The sequence below is a fragment of the Hydra vulgaris genome, chromosome 10, assembly GCF_038396675.1.
Source record: "Hydra vulgaris chromosome 10, alternate assembly HydraT2T_AEP".
Classification (NCBI taxonomy): Eukaryota; Metazoa; Cnidaria; class Hydrozoa; order Anthoathecata; family Hydridae; genus Hydra; species Hydra vulgaris.
The window spans coordinates 17,343,229-17,367,017 of NC_088929.1; the positions used below are offsets into that span (position 1 = coordinate 17,343,229).

At 26.7% G+C, this 23,789-nt stretch overlaps 1 long non-coding RNA gene across 6 annotated transcripts; it reads left to right on the plus strand.

The window, feature by feature from the left end:
• The first annotated feature begins 14,398 nt into the window (after positions 1–14,398).
• LOC136085819 (uncharacterized) lies at positions 14,399–21,757 on the plus strand. 6 transcript variants are annotated; one of them, XR_010641203.1, is made up of 3 exons: positions 14,399–14,422; positions 21,475–21,531; positions 21,617–21,757. It is a non-coding gene; the product is annotated as an uncharacterized LOC136085819 (long non-coding RNA). The 6 variants fall into 6 exon arrangements; XR_010641202.1 differs by lacking the exon at positions 14,399–14,422 and adding an exon at positions 14,596–14,736; XR_010641201.1 differs by lacking the exon at positions 14,399–14,422 and adding an exon at positions 14,748–14,865.
• Positions 21,758–23,789: the final 2,032 nt, after the last annotated feature.

Sequence of the window (23,789 nt, forward strand, 5' to 3'; positions counted from 1 at the left end):
ATATAAAATTATTTGTGTGTGCTATTTAGAGTAGAAAAAAAAATTATATAGGAAAGATTGCAATCTTCAGGATTCGTTTAAGATTTTTGTTATTACTTTCAATTAAAAGTGAAGTTTAAATGAATGATATAAGGCTAGAAACAGATATTAGTTTAAAAAATGGAAATGGTAATAGGCAAGTTAATCGTTGCAGAAATGAAAGAGAGGTTAATAGGCAAGTTAATCGCTGCAGAAACGAAATGAGGAGAGCTTGGTTAGGCGAGTTGAAAATAATCGTCGCGGAAATGATAGAGATAGACTTAAGCGTGATGAAATTAATAATCTACAAAATGCTAGAAATGCTGCTAGATACGAAAGAATGCATTGCAAGAAGTAACACTATTCCAGATTATAATTATTTAGGCGAAAGGGATTATATTTGTCACCATTGTGATGCTAAGAAACTTCCTGATAAAACTCATTTTTTATGTTGCCATAATGGAAAGGTGGTTTTGTCGCAACCTTTATCATTCCCACAAGATTTAGAAGATTTATTTAAAGGAAACTATGCAGATAGAAATGCCAATTTGAATTTTTTAAAATATAACGTCTGTTTTCTTTTGTTCCATTTGAAGCTAATGTAGTTCAACCCATGAATCACGAGCCGCCATGTTTTAGAATATGTGGTCAAGTTTTTCATCGTTTAGGTAATCTAAGACCAAATTAAGATGTTCCGCCAACATATTGTCAATTAAACATCTATGATCCACTTGCAGCAGTAAATTTTAGAATGCAACAACGTGGTAATGATCTTTGCTTAAACGATTCAATGTTTCGATTGCAAAGTATTAATAGTGAAGAGAACACATTTGCTCTTGCATTTAAAAACTTGGTTGAATTGGAAGATAAAGAAATTCGTTGAGCAGCTCTAGAAGGCTGCTCAGTGTCATTTGTAAAAATGTCTTTACTTGAAGGGCATAATAGACGTCGCTATAATCACCCTTCACATAATGAAGTTGCAGTTGCCTTTGTTGGTGAAGATGGTGCACCACCTGCTTCCAGAGAAGTTCTTATTTACCCAAGAGGTCATCCTCTTAAAACTATATCAAGTATGTCTGCTATATCAGATCCTATAGTTTATCCTCTATTTTTTCCGAGGGGTGATGCTGGTTGGCATAATTATTTGGTTCACAACCCTGAACGTGCTACATTGGTTAGAAATTGTGTTACATTATCTCAGTGTTACAATTATAAACTTTCAGTTGGACAATTTTTTCTTTGCTCTTTTATGGCAAAAAAGTGTTTCAGCAATATGCTGCTAATGCGTATTTTAAAATTGAAGGTCAGCGCCTTGGTTTCATCAGAAATAACCAAAACAAACTGAGAAGCGAGCAGTATGATGTCTTACACGAACATGTAAACAACCTTGGAAATTATCATAATGTAAGACCAGGGCGTGTTGTAGTTTTACGGTTTGCCACATGTTCATATTTTATTTCACTTTGCAAATAATGATAAGCTTGAAACAGCACATGATATCAATAATTTAATATCTGCAGAAATTCCTGATCCGATTGTTAATCGAGACCTTTATGACGTTGTTAAAACTTGCATGATTCACGATTTATGTGGCATACTGAATCCAAATTCTCCCATGAAAGCTATAGATATTTTGATAATGGTTTGGTTATCAATGTTAAAGTTAACAATTTAGATAACCCCTGGGAGGTGCCTTACAATTCATGGTTATCAAAGAAATATCTAGCTCACATTAATGTTGAAGCTTGCATGTCTGTTAAGGCTGTTAAATATTTGTACAAATACATATACAAGAGTCACAACTGTGCCAATATTTTAATAAATAAAAAAATTAATCATGATGAAGTAAACACTTTTTTAGTTTGTCTTTATGTTAGTGCACCTGAACCATTGTGGCGAGTTTTCGAGTATTTATTAGGTCATATGTCACACACTATTATACACCTTAAAGTTCATCTACTTGAAAATCAGTTAGTGTATTTTAGAGAAGGAGCAGAACAAATGGCTTTAGATTGTGCAGTTCAACGTGATACGCACCTAACGGCATGGTTTAAGTTAAATACTGAAAATGAAAGAGAACATTGCTATTTGTATCTAGACATTCCTTATCACTTTTTATTTGATGGTAAACATTGTAAATGGAAGGTTAGACAAAGGGGTGGAAATAAGGTGACAGTAAGAATGTATAAAGTTAATCCAACTGGAGAATTGCTTTTTCTTAGACTGTTACTTTTGCAAGCAAAAGAAGCAACATCTTGGGAGGATGTGCGTACTGTTACTGGTATTGTCCTTGAAACGTTTTGTGAGGCATGTGTTTTAAAAGGTTTGTTACAAGATGACACTGAATGGCAGAATACTCTTTCTGAGGCGGTTTTAACACGTGTGTCAAAGTAAATTAGACAAATGTTTTCAATTACTTTGACCTTTTGTAAACCTGACAATCCTTTACATCTCTGGAATACATAGAAAGCTTTTATGATTGAAGATTTCTTTCACCGCTCAGCCCAACTTCTAATAGCTGAACAAGCTAAACTTCATTAAATTGAAAAGATTATTAATCAAAGTGGTAAAACGCTGACTGATTACAATCTGCCTGTTATTGATGAGTTCATAGGCTTAAATCTAGAAAATTTTGATGAAAATGTTCAACAATATATTGACTAAGCCAATCGAATGAGACTGTTGTATAATGTCAATCAATTAAATGTATGTAATGCTATCCTTGCTGCACTGAATGAGCAACCAAGTATAGAAGATCAACATTCTAGATCGTTTTTCATGGATGGACCAGCTGGTAGTAGAAAAACTTTACTGATAATTTTTTAACTGCTGAAACCATAAGTAGGGGCTTTAAATCTGCTACAGCTGCATGGACTGACATAGCAGCATCTATTCTTACAAATGGATCTACATTGCATGGCTTATTTAAATTTCCTGTTCCAATATTGGGTAGTAGCACGTGTAATGTAACTCCTAACTCTATCCACGGGCATTTTTTAAGACTAGTTAGTTTGCTTTTGCTTAATGAAACATCCATGATACCAAAATATGCCTTAAATGCAGTTGATAGGTTGTTAAAAGATATTTGCAGCAACAACTTTCCGTTTGGAGGAAAAATTATTCATTTTGGTGGTGACTTTAAGCAAGTTCTGCCTGCTGTGAAAAAAGCAAAACCAGCTGAAATAGTAGAATCGTGTATAAAATGTTTTTTGCTTTGGCAATGGGTGCAGAAGTTTGCATTAACTGAAAATATGAGAGTACAAGATGGGGAAGGTGAATTTTCTCAATGGGCACAAAAACTTGGGAATGGAACAATACCTGTCAAAAAGGAGGATCCTTTTAAAGCATGCATTGAAATACCAAATCAGTGCATCATTAGAGAAAATGAATTAATTGTTGAATAGATTTTTAGAGATGCTGATCAAAGTGATTACTCTAAACGATTGATTTTAACACCAACTAATGTTGATTCATTATCAATCAACGAAGAAGTGCTTGAATGTCTGCCGGGTGAGGTCAAAATTTATTTAAGTGCTGATCATATTGATACTGATGACCTTAATGAAATAAATAATTTTCCCGTTGAGTTTTTGAACAGCTTAACTTCTTCAGGTATGCCACTTCATTGTTTAAAATTGAAAATTGGTTGTGTAATTATGCTACTTTGAAATTTAGATCTCAAAGCTGGGATGGTACTCGTATGAAAGTTTGCGCTCTTTAAAATAACTATATTGATGCAGAGGTTTTGACAGATGTTTCTGGTGGTAAACGGGTTTTTGTTCCTCGAATTCAGTTAGCTCCATCAGATTCTAGTTTACCTTTTGTTCTGAAAAGACTTCAGTTTCCTGTCAAATTGAATGACAATTAATAAAAGCCAAGGTCAAACATTTGATAGAGTTGGGGTATATCTCAAAAAACCGTGTTTCTCTCATGGTCAACTATATGTTGCATGTTCGAGAACTAGAGCATTTAATAGTCTGGTTTTCAAAATTGATGAACATCTCATTTAAGGTATGGTTGGTGAAAAGTGGTTTACATATACTGTTTTATTTTCTAATGTTCTTAATTTATAGTCTTTAGATTTTTTTTCGAAAATTTACTGTTTGTAGGTTGTGAGCACATTTTTATGTATAACTTTATTTATTATTTTAACTTTTTTTTTATTGTTTTTAATAAATATATCTGTCATTAAATATTGTTATGTTCATATGTGGTATTTAAAACCATATTTGTTTATAGTTGTATATATGTTTAAATTATGTTGTCTCGATGTTTTCAAAGTGGTGTGACTTGGCATTATGTTGAGCAAGATTGGTAACCTTGCCAGCCAAGCGGTGTATTTATAGCAGAGGTGTGAATTGGCAGCATTTAGTGCCAAGCGGTGTTACTGCTTTAGAGCTAGGTTATGTTGTCTAACCTTTTTTAAATATTCTGGAAACACGTAATAATGTCCGGTAATGTTTAGTGTAATGTGAATGATAGAGTATGCAACCTTGACCTTTGAATCTTAGACGTTTTAATGTCCTAAATTTAAAGTAATTGAATAACTAATATTTAATATAAAAGGAAATAAACTTTTATGCATTTATATGTTTAGTAAAAAGATAAGCATATTTAAATATAAATTGGTTTTCTAATTTTGCCTTTCATATTTTAATTTGGTTTGTTATTTTCGCTGGATTTTAGGATCAAGGCTGTAAATATTCTATTGTTATGTATGTACAGTTGTGATGTTTTGTATTAATAGACTGCTTGGCTAACTTTTACCGTGATTGTCTATTCTTAAAAATGAATAACAGGTGGTTTCATTATTGGATCTTATTGCTTTTATTTATTTACTAAAAGCCAAGACAACATTATGCTAAAAATGCAATTTATAACTTAATTTGATTTTTTTTTTTTTAGGTATTGTTAATTCTTTTGTACTTCGAAACAGATTTTATAGTTACATTTCAACAAAAGTTGATACTAACTGCCAAATCAAAATAGGTGACTATAATTAGGTAAATTGGTTTTGATTTTTTATAAGGTTTCTTTTTTTTTTTCTTTAAGATATACGATTGACGCGTTTATACAATTTTTAAAAAATTCACCTGATTACCTTTTATTGTAAATTTTTATCAGTTAAAATGACATAAATATATGCAATTAGTTCAATTTTTTTAAAGTTTCTCTATTTTATGGTATATAATTTGTTGTACTTAAGGGATATTTTAAACGGGGGGTCGCTAATAAAAACAAACTAAAAACCTTAAAAAACGTGGAGAATATTGTAGTTTTGCGCATTTGTCAATTATCGAGTTACGTAAATTTTATAACGTGTTTAACTAATTAATTAGCTTAGTTTCCATTTGCAACACTTTTGAGGATATATTAAATTCTTATATATATTAAAAAGAAAAAATTCTTATACAAGTAAATCATTGTTTTACATTTTATTATTATGGTAAAAGATCTTCATCAAAAACCTGATTACTCTTAATAAAAATAACTTTATTCTCCTGGCCATCATCAAGACAAAAACGAGGAGGGAAGATCCTTTATTAGTATCAAAATAATTAAGAAAAGTAAATTTCGCGTAACAAATTGAGATTTTAGTAAATGGTGGCAAATTATCGTTTACTAAAAACCATTGAAAAAAAGAGGCCATACAAATAATATAAAAATGGCCTGTATTGAACAGACTCAACAAGAGCCGGGTGCGGTCAGCTTGGTTTACAAACATAAAACTATGTTACGTTAAAAACTATGAACGTAACGTAACCTTTTAAAGCCAATTTAAAACATTTTTGGTAACTAAATGTAATAGGACATTGTAAGTATAAATGTAATAGTATAGTAAAAAAACTATTTTAAGACTTTTTATCTCATAAAATGGATTTAAGACTTAATTGATTGCGGTTAATCAGCAATAAATAACGATTAGGATGCTCTATTTCCCAGACGGATTATGCATGCAATATAAATATCAAACTTGTATTTTACTCATTTACTAAACATGAAGTTAAGACAAAATGGCTCTTAAGTCCAGATATGCTGACTGCAAATATTAGAAAAGAAACTAATTAGTGCCTAAGAAAACTAGTTAATGCGAAATGAGTTTTTTTTGTCTTTTAGCAATAAATATAGTTAAGTTGATTCATTACCTAATCATCATAATATGATTCTACATCCTACTGTTAAAAATTAATAATTGGTAGATTAATTTATTAAACTCACCGCTTTTAAAATTTACTATAAGTCAAGACAATATGTTTAGTTATATAAATGCAATTTACTTATATATCGAATTGATATTTTATCTTTAATGTTTTTAGTTTGGCTCCTTGAAGCATTTGTTATTTTTATTTTTATATTAAACATGTTAAATCTATTGTAATGTCTTTTAAATTAAACCAAAGTTAACTAAAAGCCGACATGAAAAATCGTCATAAGACAACACCGACAAGCTGCATCATAACAGCAGTTTAAGTAATACAACAGGTTACCGAAATGCAGGTAAATCGTTTTCCAGTTTTATTTTTTGTATTTTCATTCTCTACTTATCTGTTACAGTTTATATTTTAGGTTTGTCATGTGACGCACTAATGCAATATAAGAGATCAGAGTTTACATACTTTTTTAAATTAGTTATACCCATGTTTGATAGTAAATTAAATTTTTTTTGTTTGAAACGTACTTGCACTCAATTGCTTAGTTATTTATAAAAAATTTATTTAGTTGTGCGCATTTAACGTTTTAAAGACAATTTCCTTTTTTAAAGAAACATGTATCAAGGGGAAACCAAAAAATTATTGACTCATGTATAATTTACGTGCACTATATTAATCTTATTAATTAAAGTTCATGTTGTCAAAAATATAACAAGAATTTAGCTTTACTTTTTTGTCAATTTAAAGCATGAAGAAGTGTTGTTTTTTTGTGTCAGTAACTTAAAACATATTGTGTTAAACTTGGTAATGTCAAAGAAAATGGTTCTGCCTTACACTGATATGATCTATGTCAGTTGTAAATTGCTGAAATAAAGTTAAATAATTGGTAAGCTATTCACGCACTTTTTTTTTAATTTTAAAGATGGTTTAATTTTTTAATTTGAAGGCGTTTTTCTAAAAGGGTAATAGTTAAGGTTTCGTAACTTTAAATTGTGGAAAACAGCCACTCTAAATTATCTAAGTGACCGCTCATAACTCGTATTACGGGTTGCTTTCTTCTAGTTAATATTATTGCAGTAATTTAAAAAGTTTGTCTTCAAGTAATACAAAAAAAAAAAGGGAATTTTATGACGTCAAATTCACATTTTTTATTTAAAACAAGATATATATATAAATATATATATATATATATATATATATATATATATATATATATATATATATGTATATATACATATATATATATATATATATATATATATATATATATATATATATATATATATATATTTATATATATATATATACATATATATATATTTATATATATATATATATATATATATATATATATATATATATATATATATATATATATATATATATATATATATATATATATATATATATATGTATGTATGTATAAAGTCAAAAATAGTCAGAACAGTGAAACAAATAGAAAATCCAGTAATTCTTTATTCTAACAATGTTTTTATTGAAAACAATATAATTACCAAACAAAATTACCAATACAAAATATTTTTTATATATATTAAAACTATTAGCACTAATAATATATATAAAAAATATTTTGTATCAGTAATTTTGTTTGGTAATTATATTGTTTTCAATAAAAACATTGTTAGAATAAAGAATTACTGGATTTTCTATTTGTTTTACTGTTCTGACTATTTTTGAATTTACTTGGTTAAATATCATATTTCAAGTTTATATATATATATATATATATATATATATATATATATATATATATATATATATATATATATATATATGCCTTGGGCGAGTTATATTATGTAAAACTAAATAATAACAGCTGGTAGTTAAAGAAACATATTCGATTATCAGATATCTAAAGTTCACGATAGGCGTGAAACTTGGAGTCATGTTGCTTTAAATATCAGGTATTATTATTTAATTTTACATAATATATATGCGTGTGTGCGTATATTAGGGGTATGGCGAAAAAGCACATTTGGTTTTTTCGGAAATGGCATAGCGGCAAAAGATGAACTTTTACTTGTATTAACATAAAATAATAATACTATTTTCCAAATCGAAAAAAACCTTCCCCACCAGTGCAGATAAAAATTTGGTCCCAGCTATATAAAAATGCAAAAAAATCAAGTTTTTGCTTTTATAGTAGGGGCAGGGTCACTTAACAAATTTTAAAAATTACCATGAGAGAGTAATTTTTGCAGCTTAGTCTATCTAATTTTAGATAGTATTTGATATTTTTATATATATATATATATATATATATATATATATATATATATATATATATATATATATATATATATTTGAGAGGTGGGGAGGGGTGGTTTTTTACTTTTTTTATTTAAAAAAAGAATAATTTATGGTTTTTATGCAAGACTTTTTAACTTTTTTAACTTTTCTCTTTCTTCCGCATGGATGAAAATGTCCTTTGTTTTTTCTTAAATTAAGATTCATAATTTTAACTTGATTATAATTTATTAATACAATATATATAACGAAAACTTAAACACAAATTAAAATGAATGAAATTTTCAGCAATAAAATGTTCATTATGGGTGACTAGCCAGATCACACTAACTTCTTTTTGCGGGTTTTCTACACCGTGAAACTAGCTGAAATTTCTGTACAAAAAAGTTTTGACATGTTTAATCAATATAAGATTAGTATTATTCGGCGTTTGTCAAAAAAGTTTTATCAGTTGGTTTAAATTTTAAACAACGATAAGCTACAACCATTAAGTTCGGTTTTCCATCTTCTTTTGTTTCTGAACGTTGCAACGGTTTGTTGAGAGTGGGAGGAGGGGGCAGGAGAGGGAAGGAGTCAAAAAATAACTTTGTGAAATTTTTTAAATTTTTTTGTAAATAAAAAAAATGTCAACAAATAATAGTTGAAACAAAATGTCTCATTCTGAAGTTTTTCATGTTGAAATTCACATTACGCATAATACAAACATTTCTACAATTAATATAGTTTCATGTTTATTTTTTTACGGCTAAATGTATTAAAATAGAAGGTTGTCTCATGGTAAAAAAAATTAACATGCGCCCTTTGTTAAGTGAAGAAAACTAACATATCAGATGTTTAATATATCATAGTAAAATGCTTATAAATTTACAATTCAGTACAAATTTAAATTGACTTAATAATATAATAATATGTTTTTATGATATAAATATCAATATATAATTGTTTCTAGTTACAATATCTTTAATGAATTTGTTTACCTTTGATATGCCATTTAGAGACAAGAATATTAACTTAAAAAGAAATAAAAAGAATTTAATCTTAAAAACATAAAGACAAAAATGTGGTTTTAAAAGAGGAAGATTTATTTGATAAAAAATAAGAAAACTCAACATCTTGAAAGATAAAACGCAAGCTTTAAAAAGTCGACAAGAAGTTTTAAATTTTCTCAATGATCAGAAATGATTGCACGTATCCATCCTGCAACTAAATATAAGGAGCATACAAAAAAATTTTGATAAACTTAAGGAATTTTTATTTAGCGTCAAAATAAATTTTCAAATTATATGCCTTACAGAAACATGGTGCCGGAATAAAGAAATTGAAAATAACTCTAACTTTTAAATTAATAATTATAAAGTTATTTATCAAATAAGAGGATCTGAAGAAGCAGAAAGAGGAGTGTGCATTTTTAAACAAATTCTTTAGATTTTAAACTTCGTAATGAATTGTGTTCAATAACAAAAGATTATGAGTTCTTAACCATCGAGGTATTAAACAACACAAGCGAAAACATAATTTTGCACGTTATATATTGGACCGCCTTCATGTAATATAAAAGCATTTAACAAACACTTTAAATGTTTAATTACAAAAAATGATATTTGTGGCAAACTAATCTATTTTGTTGGCGATCTCAATTTAGACTTGCTCGATTATGAAAAAATAAAAGCGTCAGAAATTTTACCAATATTATATTTCAAAATGATTTAATTCCAATAATTAACAGACCAACAAGCATAACAAAAAATAGTGCAACATTAATTGATCAAATCATAATTAACAAATTCATAAACATAAAAGTTAAGACTGGAAAATATGTAATGACATTTCAGACCACTTTCCAGTGTTTATAATTTCACAAAAGAACATCAATAAAATACAAAGGAAAAAATAAAATTAAAAAGCGAATAATTATTAACTCATCCTTTAATACTTATATCAATCTGTTATCCACAACAAATAGGGAAACTATTTTAAATATTAAAAATGCAGAAGTAGGTTATGATTTCATGGCATATTTTAAAGCCACTCTAATAAAGCTTTCCCAAGTATTAGTAAGTTTATCAAAATCAAATCCCAGCAAAATCCTTGGATAACAACGGGAAAAATAAAGTCATCAAAAAAAAAAACAACGCGTATACGAAAAATTTATTAAAAAAAGAACTTGAGAAAACGGAACAAAATGTTAAAACTACAAACGGCTCTACAAACAGTTATAAAGTATTCAAAAAGGCAAAGTTATACTAATCAGCTACTTAACTGTAAAAATGATCAATGAAGCAAATTAATCAATCAAGCAAAAAGTAATCAATCAAAAAAATCAATCAAGCGTTTGTTAATACGGGCCCAAATTTGACCTCAAAAATAAGAAACAATAAAACTTGCCTTGAAACGTACTTAACCTCTCATAATAACCTTATGGAAAATAATAAATAAATCTGAAATAAATAAAAAAAAAAAAAAAAAATCTGAAAAATAAAAACTTGATGTAAATCTATTAAAATCAAATAAAGGTAAACTAATAGTTGCAAGGGTGATACAAGTTTTAAAATCTAGTGATGCAACTTATATCGCAAATTATAGACATATTTCAATACTACCATATTTCTCAAAAATGTTAGAACATATTATGTGTAAAAGACTGTACTATTTCTTAGGTATTAATAACATTCTATATAATAAACAACTTGGGTTCAAAAAAGGTCACTCTATTGATCAGGCAATTGTTCATCTTGTTCATGGTATTCTTAAACCTTTTGATGAAAACAAATATACTTTAGGCGTTTTTATTGATCTCAGCAAGGCTTTTGACACTGTAAATCATTATATTTTATTAACCAAATTAAAAAACTACGATATTAAACACTCGAACCTTTAATGGTTTAAAAGCTACCTGTCAAATAGACAGCAATATATTTCTCATAATTACGTAAAAACTAACAACATGAATATTTTTTGTGGAGTACCACAAGGATCTATATAAGGACCGGTTTTATTTCTAGTATATATCAATGATCTAAGCAATTCTTGTAATGTATTAGAAACAGTCTTGTTTCTAATACATTACAAGATTTTATAGGGCGGAACTTTTTTTAAATTTAAGTTGCTAATACTCTTATAATTTTCTTTTATTCATTCCTATTTTAATTACGCTAATATTGCATGGTGTAGTTACTATACCATGCAATATTAGTGTCATTAAAATAGGTCCTCTAATTGAAATTGAAAACTCAGGTGCCGTAAAATAACTTTTGTGTTGTATATAGGTGTTCATTGAATATCTAGTTAAGTACTTATTCTGATTAGTTTTGAATAAGAGATTAAAAGTTTTTGGAATAATACTTTTATTAATTTTGAACATAATAATTAAAAAAATAATAAATATTTATTTGGTAGATATTTAGTATATTTAACTTAAGTAAATAAATGTTGCCAGGGTGTATAGCGGCTTTTATTAGATATAATTCTGATTACATGTACTTTCATTAGATATATTTCTGATTGCCCGGTAAAGAGTTTTTTTGATTTATTTTTATTTGTACTATAACAATGGTTGGCGAAGTGAGGCTCTGGAGCCTCAGGCGGCTCTTTGGCTTCTTAATTGCGGCTCCACGCAAATCCGTAATTATCCATAATTATCAGTATTATATGTAATTATTCCGTATTATTGTATTTCTGTGTCCGTATCCGTATTATATGTAATTATTCCATATTATATGTAATTATTTTGTAATTATCCACGCAAAGGGTAAAAAAGTTTTCATTTAAAAAAAAATTGGAAAGAAAAAATTACATCTTGTTTTGATGAATTAAAATTCTTCTATAAATTGAGTACATTATTTTTGTTTGAAAACGAACATCGAGTTTAATTTATTAGTTTTTGTAAAGGTAAACACAGACCATGTACGAGCTATCGGCTGATTTTGTTTGTATGATTTTGTCATACTCCTGTGTGAAATAAAGATACCTCAAGCAGACCAGCAGTTGCAGTGTGAACAGTTTTGTCGTATTCACCTGTCTGCCGTTGTCCTTTCTTATTAAAAAGTTGTTGTATCTTTCAATGTAGCTGTACATCCTACAGGTATTTAATAAGATTTTATTACACCTGCTATATACAGAGCTCTTTTATTTTCAAGCATACATAGGTCTTGACAAGCACGTGCAATTGCCCTTTGTATACTTTTAAAATGTCAATAAATTAGTTAAAAAGGGATAGAGGTAGTGTATCTGTGGAAACATTTTTATAAAATTAAAAAAGTGGTCTCTGTGGAAACATTTTTATAAAATTAAAAAAAATAATTTAGAATACAATTGTCACTAATCAGAAAATATTTTTCTGAAATCACAAATAATTAAAAATTATTGACAATAATCTTTTGATATAGTATTGATTTGTAGAAAATTGAATTAAGATCGCATGGGTTTTATGTACATTTTTTGTTCTATGTATGATGAATATTAAAAGTAAGCATGGTAACAACAGTCCTATGATTTTAGAAATAAAGTCGCAAACAGTTAGAACTCAAAATCTTTATTACTGGATTTGCAATTACTAAAGTTATTACAATATATTTTAATAGAAATGGGAGGAAATTCCATAAAAATATGCAACTGTACGATAGATTGAAATATTGCGCTTCATCGATGAAGCTGCAATGTTCTTTGATGTAACACAATAAATTCCATTTCTTATATTAAAAACTGAACAACTTTTGTCCTTTTCTAATGTAAACTTTGAATACAACCTTCTTTTATATATTTTTTTCAAATTATAAACAGTCCGTCTTACATAGAATACGATTATTCGGGTATTTATCCACAAACATATTTTAAACATTTTTTCTATAACGATTGTCACTTATTGTTATGTGTTGATATTAGGATTTCAATGCATTTTCTTCTTGAATGTGCATTTTTACTGTTTTTCTTTTGTAAATAAATGTGTGATTTTAAGCAATATTATTTTTTAAACAAAATAATATTAACTGACAACTAAATTGTTTCTTATCTGTTTGCACAGCTACCCACGATATATACCTAACTATTTCTTTCTTACCAATACATTGGCAATTTTTATTTTAAAAGTGTATATGGGGCAAATGCATGTATCCATTAATCCCTATGTATGCTTAAAAAAAACGAGCCCTGTATGTTTGTGGTTTCAATCCAAAATTTGTAAAAGATTTTTTTGATAACTTCTATTTGTTCAAATGTTAGAGGTTTTTTTCCATTTTTGGTCATATTAAAAGTTTTTATTCTGATGATTGAAATTTTTTTTTCCTTTTTAGTGCAACATATATTGTTGAAATCACATTTTCTGAAAACATTTTTTTTTTAATTTTTATTTTCACCAAATTAATAATGGTAATAATTTTGTACTGGTGACTATAGAAAAAAATATATTTTGAATATTTTGATAGGCACCCCGATTAGCATGGCTACTGAAAAAAAGCAAAGAAAAACAGAAGATGAAAACCGCGACTTTTAATTTGAGTGGACCAAAAATTTTGCGCTTCTTCAAAACGTTAATGGAGTTGCGACATGTTTTATTTGTAACGAGAAATTTGGGCATAACAAGAAGTCAAATTTTGAGAGAAACTTTACTAGAAAGCACGTGTTATTCAGCACTAAATATCCTACCGGTGATGCAAGGAAGAAAACAATTGAGGAACTTCAGAAGAGTCAATAGTCGTCAACTTCTGTGTTTAATAACTGGATGCAATCTTTCAACAATATTAAAATGGTAAGTTTTATTTTTAGCCATGAGATTAAGAAAGGAAAACCATACACAGACGGCGAATACATAAAAAATTGTTTTATAAATGCATCTGATAAGCTTACTCGGGATTTTAAGAACAGAGCAGATGTTCTGAAAAGAATTAAAAAGATACCATTTCCGAGAAAAAAAAACCCGCTAATACTATTAGGAATATGTTTAACTTCCTGCTAATCTTGTTAAGTTCCTGCTAATACGGCTAATCCTGGTAAGTTTTCGCTTAATACGGCTAAACCTATTGAGTTTCCCATTAGTGAAATGACGTTTATGAAATTCCTGGTAATCCTAGTAAGTTCCTACTAAGTACTTATCAGGGTTAAACGAATTACTAAGTAAGTTCCTAGTAAGTTTTCAAAAATAAAACAAGTATAAAAAATCTTCTTTGTTATACGCCATCTTTTATTTATTCACACGGAAGACAAGTCAGCCATAAAACAGCTTTTTTAGATTCAATAGTTTTACTAAATAATATTTGTAATTTTATAAGGAAAAAGCTCAAGAACATCTGGGGATGATTGCGTGGTTTTCAGTTTATTTGATTAATAATTGTTAATGTGTTATAATGTGGTTTTAAATGTTAATTTTAACTCTATATAAATTCGAGCATTTTCTGTTGTATCAATTCGAGCATTTTCTGATTCATAGTGATATGTATGTTGATGTGTTTTTTAAATTATATTTTATTTTTATTTCTGATTTTTTTATTTTCATTGTTTATGATTTTATATTGTTTAATAAACATAAAATCATTAATCATAAACAATTATATAGTCACTCTTTCTTTTTACTATTTCTTTTTACTAAAAAGAGTAAATGACTTATCTTTATTAATATAGATTTGTCACTTCTTTTTAGTAAAAAGAAAGACTTTTATTTTTAATTTTCTTAAAATTTTATTTATAATTTTATTTAAAAGTCAAATTTTTATGTCAAAAAACCACTCACTTCAAGCCTGACTAAAAGTTTTAGTCAGACTAAAAAGGAGTAAACCATTTGACATTAAAAATTGATTAATATTGAAATCACTCTCTCATAAAATATATATAAAATTTTTTACTGGTAAATATATTTTTTTTGTTATCTCTTGTTAACATGATTTAACATTTCTTTTTAACATGTTAAACTAACTATAGAATTATTGAATATTGTTATATTTTGTATTATAATTTTTATTTACTTAACATTAAGATTTTTGTTATATATGCCATTATATAAATTAATTTAAAATTTCCACAATTTAATTTTATGATATTTTGACTAATTACTACTATATATAGTTATATAATGCTAGTAACTCAAGTTTTTAGTAATATATATATATATATATATATATATATATATATATATATATATATATCTATATATATATATATATATATATATATATATATATATATATATATATATATATATATATATATATATATATATATATGTATGTATATATATATATATATATGTATATATATATGTAAATATATTATATATATATATATATATATATATATATATATATATATATATATATATATATAAACACACACAATATGTTTAGTTCCATCTCAAGCCATGGACAATCAATCAGCTTCAGGTAACTATTTTATTTTCTGTTTCTTTATATATAATGTGATTATGCATAATTATTCATTAATCATGTTGAATTTAAATGAAGAACTTGAAATTTTTTGAGTGTGTGTGTGTGTATGTATTTATATATATATATATATATATATATATATATATATATATATATATATATATATATATATATATATATATATATATATATATATATATATATGTATATATATATATATATATATATATATATATATATATATGTATATATATATATATATGTATATATATATATATATATATATGTATATATATATATATATATACATATATGTATATATATATATATATATATATATATATATATATATATATATATATATATATATATATATATTTACAAGTAAAGTTAAAGTGAGTTAGTGATTGTAATTATTATTTTTATTAGAGATGAAAAGGTTATTAGTTAAAAGAAACTGTACAAACATTTTCTTTTTTCTTTTACAAAAATTAAAAAAGATAAAGTGTTTATTCATTCAAAAGTTAATTTGATAATTAAAAAAAAAGCTTCAAAAATTCATACTGTTTAAAAGTTTGTTAGTGTCTTTCTTCATAACTCTAAAGTAGTTCCTTTTTATTTCAGGATGCTCAATGAAAACTTATCAAAAATCGTCACGGGTACACAAACCTGTTGAAAAGTATGTTGAAAGTTCTCTAGAATCAGGTTTTTATCTTCTATTTTTTAAAGAAGAAAACCTTAATGAAGTGATATCAAGCAATTCAACACTGTTGCCGAATAATTTATCTTTCAACGAAGTGACAGAAAAGCAAGAGATAATGCTGAAGCTTGACATTTTGGCAATAGTTATTTCAAAGTCAAGGTATATGAAGGACATGGAAGTTTATAAAAAAAGGATGGAACTTAAAATATCAAAAGGTTTTGATGTAGTCAATCATTCTTTTAGTTTCCTAAACAAATACATCAACGAGTCCCTTCTATCAAATCTGAAGCCAATATGTCAAACAGATATCAATTATGAAGAATCTGATGATTCGTTGTCAAGTGTTGATCTAGAAATCGATTCACAAATAAAAAATCTTAAGAAAAAAGTTGAATCAGTCACTAAGCCTCTTCCAACAATTGATGTGCTTTTACAAAATGATCTCCTAAAGCAACAATTAAAGGTCCAAAAAAAGATATTGCTTGAGTTAAAGTCGATAAAAAAGCTATTAAAAAAAGAAAAAACAATCCCTGTAGCTGATGAGGCAATCCCTAACCATGACCCAGTAATGTTTAATGGTGAAGATTTGGTCTTAATTGGAGAAAGAAATATGGAAGTTACTAAATTTGCTATCTGTGTTGCTCGAAAACTTTTTACTGATTATGAATTAAAAACTCATATTCTGTTTAAGCATCGTGAGTCAGGTAGACCAAGTTTATCGCCATGTCGCTCTGATATGTTTAAAAATGCTGTTAAAGGACGCTTTCAGGATGATCAAGACGTAATTGTAATTGCTGCTGTAAATGCTCTTGGACTTTTATTTAAGAAAGGGTAATCGCAAACGTAAATTTGAAGCATAGAGGATGTTTAACTATTTTAATTTATTCAAAATATTTCAAATTTTCTTTATATATATTTAATATATAAAATATTTTGTTATATATAAAATTTCAAAAATTCTTTTTTTAAATATTTCTTACTGTAATTTTTTTCTAAACCTTGAATAAGCAATAAATCAACAAAACTATTTTTTCATAGAAAAGTTTAATGTACACTTTTACATATTTTGACATGAACATGTCTATGAATATTTATTAATATAATGTTATGTATAAATGATTTCCATAATATAATTTTGTTTTTTAAATTAACATAATTAAAAATTTATATAATATTTAAATTTTTACAATTTTTTCACTATACTATACAACATTTTTCAAAAAAAAGTCTAGATTATGTCAGTTAATTGGCTATTTAAAATCATTATATGGTATTTTTAATTATCTTTTTTATTCATGTAGCATTTATTTTAGAAACAAAATTATTTTATTTATAAAATGCATAGACAGTCGACATCAGGTAACAGATTTTTTTATTAAAGTGATGTTTTTTTTCATTGTTACATAATAAATGTAAAGTGTTTTTAAATTACATAAATATAAAGATTATATAATTAAGTTATTTATGAATTAAATAGTTATATAAAAACATGATAATATAATTAATCGTTTAATAAAACAACGATATAAAGAGATTGATTTTAAATTTAGTTTTATACACAAAAGTATGTTTTAAAAGTTTTTGTTGCCATGCTATTGGTACAGTGGATATATATATATATATATATATATATATATATATATATATATATATATATATATATATATATACATATATATATATATATATATATATATATATATATATATATATATATATATATATATATATATATATATATATATATATATGTTTGTATGTATGTACGTATGTATGTACATTTGATATATATTGGATTTGATCATATTTTAGGTGCCTATGTTAAGAAAAGAAAGTATATGGGAAAGAAAAAAATGCCAGTAAAACCAAGGTTTAAATCCAACCAATCTTCTTTATCTAACTCAGTTTCTTCAAATTGCTCTTCTTGTTTGAATGACAGTTTTTCTAGTCCAAATATATCTAATGATGATTTGAATTCTTCAATTTTGAGTTCCAATGAAGGTTCTCCAGATCAATCTAATCAGATATCTTTTAATGATTTAGAGCCTAATTTTTCTGGAAATGTTCACAATGATTCTCTTTTTTTAAAACAACAACCAATTCGAACATCATCTCCTATAAATTTAGAAAATAGTAACGATTTTTTATTTACCACTATTTATAACGAAACCTCATCTACAAATACATCGTTTGAAGATCTATATGAAAATGCTATGGTATCAACAATTAGTTTAAAAAATCAAATTTCTACTTTAGCTACAAAACAAACATTATCAAGTGCGGCTGTTGGTGATATATTTAAACTTATTTCAAATATTTTACCAATTCCTAATAAGTGCCCTTTATACTATCAGTATAACAAAGATTTTTCAGATATACTTGTTGACTCACATGATGTTGATGGAGGAATTATTTATGTTCTTCCCTTTCAAGAACAGATCTCCAATCTATTAAAGAACAACCCTAATAGTTAAACTCTGGTAAAATGCATTCACCAAGATTCATTATTTTGTGATATAAGTGATGGAACACAATTTCCAATAATTCAGCCAAATGTTCTTTACTTTCTTTTCAATACAGATGGCCTGACATCAATTTTATCACGTAAAACGTCAGTTTGGCCTTTACTTTTATCTTTCTTAAATATCTCTCCAAGTAAACGTAGAAAACTCCATAATATTGTATTAGTTGGTCTGTACATTGGTCATTTTTCTAAACCAACCTGGTCGCAATTTCTTCCTATCCTCACCAATTGTATTTCCAAAGGTGTATACATAGATCCTTTTCACCTAAGATGTAAGATTGTTGCTTTGGTTGCTGATCTGCCTGCAAAAAGCAGCATATGTAACATTCAGAATTTTAATGCAAAGTAAGTTTATTTTTGTTATATATATATATATATATATATATATATATATATATATATATATATATATATATATATATATATATATATATATATATATATATATATATATATATATATATATATATATATATAATTTGGTTAATTTTTCTTTTAAACAAAAAAAAGTAGCAGGTGTATTTGAGCTTATTTTTTTAGATTTGGATGCAGTTTATGTTTAATTGAAGGCGCTTATAGCAAAGTTCACCACAAGATGCTTTTTCCTATTCAAAAAATATTTATTCTTAGAAATAATGCAACCGATGCAGATCACCGTATACGTGCAACTGAAGAAAATCCTGTTTTTGGTGTTAAGGGAAAGACAGCTTTAACAGATTTGATTTCACTGCCTATTTGTGCACCTCTTGATGTAATGCATTTATTTTATATAGGAATTGCTAAAACAATTTTAAACTTTATTGTTTCCGAAAAATGATTAAATATTCCAAAGTTATCTAATATAATAGACTCCATAAAATTGCCACATTTTTTTCGACGGAAGCCAAAAAGTTTGAATAATGAACTCGTAAGTGGAAAGCTCAAGAGCACAAGTTTTTTCTATTGTATTATGGGCTATTTGTGTTTTACAAACTTGGTAATGCTGAAATTTGTTCTCTTTATTTAATGCTTTTAACATCTATTTATACATTATCCAATGAAATTGTTTCATCAAGTGATATTGATGCTTGTCAGTAACTAACTTATTTATTTCAAAAGGCATTATACTCCTATTTCGGTGAAGGTATTCGCACATTTACTTTCCATGCATTAGCACATCTCTCTGACCAGGTAAAAAATTTTGGACCTCTTATAGCAACGTCTGCTATGGTGTTTGAAAATGTAAATCGCCAACTAAAGAGGTCTGTTACAGGAACTAAAGGCCATGAAAGGCAAATGGCTGAAAAATTTATTAGATTTCAGACGGAAGACCACTTAAATACTTTTTCTTTGAGTCCTTTTGTGTTAGGTGCAGCACAAAATATATCAGATAAGCTGCGGAATATGGATATGAATGATTAAATGTTGACCTAAATCTTTATCAGTTTTATAACCGTTTTAGCGTTGCTGATAGAACTTTTCATGCTTATCATTATTGTAAAAAATTAAAATCAGCTTCATATTATGCATATTGAATAGATTTTAATGTGATTGTGAAAATTTTGTTTATTGCATATAACCAAAGACAAATCTTGTGTATATGTCGATTGTATAAAAATGTAAGTAAGTTCCATCGTCATATGGATTCTTTTAATATTCCTATCAAAATTAAGCATGTTTTGTCAAAAATATCTCCTTAATTGTTGTTGAAAAAGTGTGGATTAGCTGTTTTTGATTCAAGCAAATTTACTCACTACGCTCTTGTAAAAAAAACAAAGAAATTTTTTTATAGTGTTGTTATTCAAAATAATTATGAACATGATTAGGTTTTTTTTTATATTTTAAAGTTTCAAATTGTATTATGTTTTTTTGTATTATTATATATTTACTTTACAATATTCTTTTTATTAGAAGTTGTTATTTAGGATTCTGTTTGCAATCAATTAATTAATGAAACATCAAACTTAATTCATAATGGCGACAAAGTTTGTTGTTAACAATGATCTAAATCAGATTTCTTTTTGTACCATTTTGACTTTATGTGGTGTTTCTATTAAGAATTAAATAAATTTGTTAAGAGAAAAGAAATCGTATCCATCTGTTATCGCGGATAACAGGTGGATACGAATAATATCTATTAAATTAATTAAATATTTATATTTCAGATACAATTATTAATTGTTTTCCGTCAACTGTAAATTTTCCTTTTTTTATATGTATATAAAAATAATATGTGTATATATACATATACATTTATATATAAATATATATATATATATATATATATATATATATATATATATATATATATATATATATATATATATATATATATATATATATATATATATATACATATATATATATGTATATATATATGCACACACGAGGCTTATTTAAATTTTTTTAATTTAACTTAGTTTCATATTTTCATACACTTTTATTTTGAAATTTTAGATTATAATAGCTTTGAAACAATGATAATGAAAGTTTTTTCATCGTTCTAAATTTATGGTAAGTTAAATATGCTTTTTTGTTATAAAATATATGATATTATGTTGTTGAATTACATTAATATTTTTTATAAATTATGTCATAGCTACAGTTATGGTCGTAAAAGATTAAGAAAAATCTTATGGGTGCAATTATTCCACTGGCACCTGCGAAATTACCAAAAGAACTGACCATCGCTGTTTATTGTATTTTTTTAAATGTTTTAGTTAAACAATCTAACACTTAATTATTTGTTATTTTTATTGTTTTATAAATAAGCGTCCTTATTGCTTAGCGACTAGTTAAGTTATATTATAAGGATTATATTTTCAAGAAGAATCTGTGTTGAAGTAAAAATTATTATTTTTACTTAAACTCGTATATTTCTTGAAAAATAAGCCTACTAATATATCTATGAAATCTTTAAAACTCAAATAATTAAATAAAACCCTAATAAAAATATGAATTTAACTAAAAAAACTATTAACTTAAACTAGAAAGTAATACTTAACCGAGAAAAAAAACCTACTAATCCTGTTAAGTACCTACTAAGTTCCGAGTAAAAACCCTAGTAATACTACTAAGTTCCGAGTAAAAACTTGCTAATCCTACTAGGTTTCCTACTAAAAACTTGCTAATCCTACTAAGTTTCCTACTAAAACCTGCTAATCCTACTAAGTTCCTAGTAAGTACACGGCGGGAACTTACTAAGTTTTAGTAGGAAACTTATTAGGAACTTAACAGGATTAGCGGGGTTTTTTTCTCGGGTTGTCTACCGAATCCAATATAGATAGAATAATTAACATGTGTGCGAATATAATCACCCAGCATATCGAAGATCTGCAATTGTTTTCGGCTTTGTCAATAGTAGTTACGAGTCTTGTGACATAACTGATACAGCGCAAGTTTCACTTTTTGTAAAATTTATGTCTCATTTGGGCCCTAACGAAGAACTTAACGAAGAATTATTGCCACTCAAGGGTCAGACACGTGGAGAGGACATTGCAAATGTTGTAATTAAGTGTAAGGATAAACATCATATTCCCTTTGATAAAATTGTGTCGATTTCGACAGATGGGGCCAAAAGTATTTCCGACGTAATTAAAGGGTTTGTTGCTATTTTAAAAGAAAAAATAAATCACGAGATATTTGTTTATTATTGTATCATTCACCAAGAAGCGCTTTGTGCGCAAACATTATCGGATGAAATTTGTAAAGTTATGGAATTAGTGATTATAATTATCAACTATATTTTAGCCAAAGCTATTAATCATCGCCAATTTAAAGAATTTTTAAATGGAAATGGAAATTTTTAAATGGAAATGGAAATTGAATATGCCGATCTTCTGCTTCATTACAAAGTACGTTGGTTATCAAGAAGGAACATTTTAAAACGTTTCGCGTCCCTTTTTCTGGAAATTAAAGCATTTCTCCTTTAGAAGGGTATTTACTATCTAGAACTAATAGACGAACAGTGGATCCAAAACTTTTATTTCATGGTAGACGTTACGGCTGATCTAATTCAGCTTAATCAGCTCTTTTTTTTTTTCTTTTTGTAACTTGACCGCCGTGGTGAACAGACGTAATTCTAACAGCTCAAAAAAGAAAGAAAAAAAAATAAATCAAAATGGCTATTACTTTATCCGAAATAAAAGATATGTTTATTCAGCACAAAAAAGAAATACGGACATTATTTAAAGAACAAGAAAAAGTATTTGTGGACTTACTTAGCAATAATTTAAAAATAATCAATACACGCCTAGATGACATTGAAACAAAAATATTGGGTTGCACTAAAACAATACACTTGCTAGAAAATGATATAAAAGACTTAAAAGAAAGGTTAAATTTTCGCGAACACTTAATCGACCAAAAGGTGAAAGCTACTAATGTTTCTAAAGATTTTGAAAGCCCATATAATATTACAATTTTAAACGAAAAATGCAGAATCTCCGAAGATAGGTTGCGGCGTAATAACTTAAGGATAGACGGAATTCCTAAGAATATCAATGAAACTTGGGATGAAACTGAACAAAAGGTTCAGAATTTATTATGTGTAAATTTAGGAGTAAAGGAGTCGAAATTGAAAGAGCGCATCGAGTTGGATTTAGAAAAGAAGCCCGATCCCAAACCATTATATTGAAGTTGTTAAGGTTTAAAGATAAATCAAACATTCTAAAAGAAACAAGAAAACTCAAAGGTCAGAATATTTACGTGAATGAAGATGTTAACTTTTTTGAGGACGTCATAATCAACTCTAACTATTTTGATATTGAGGA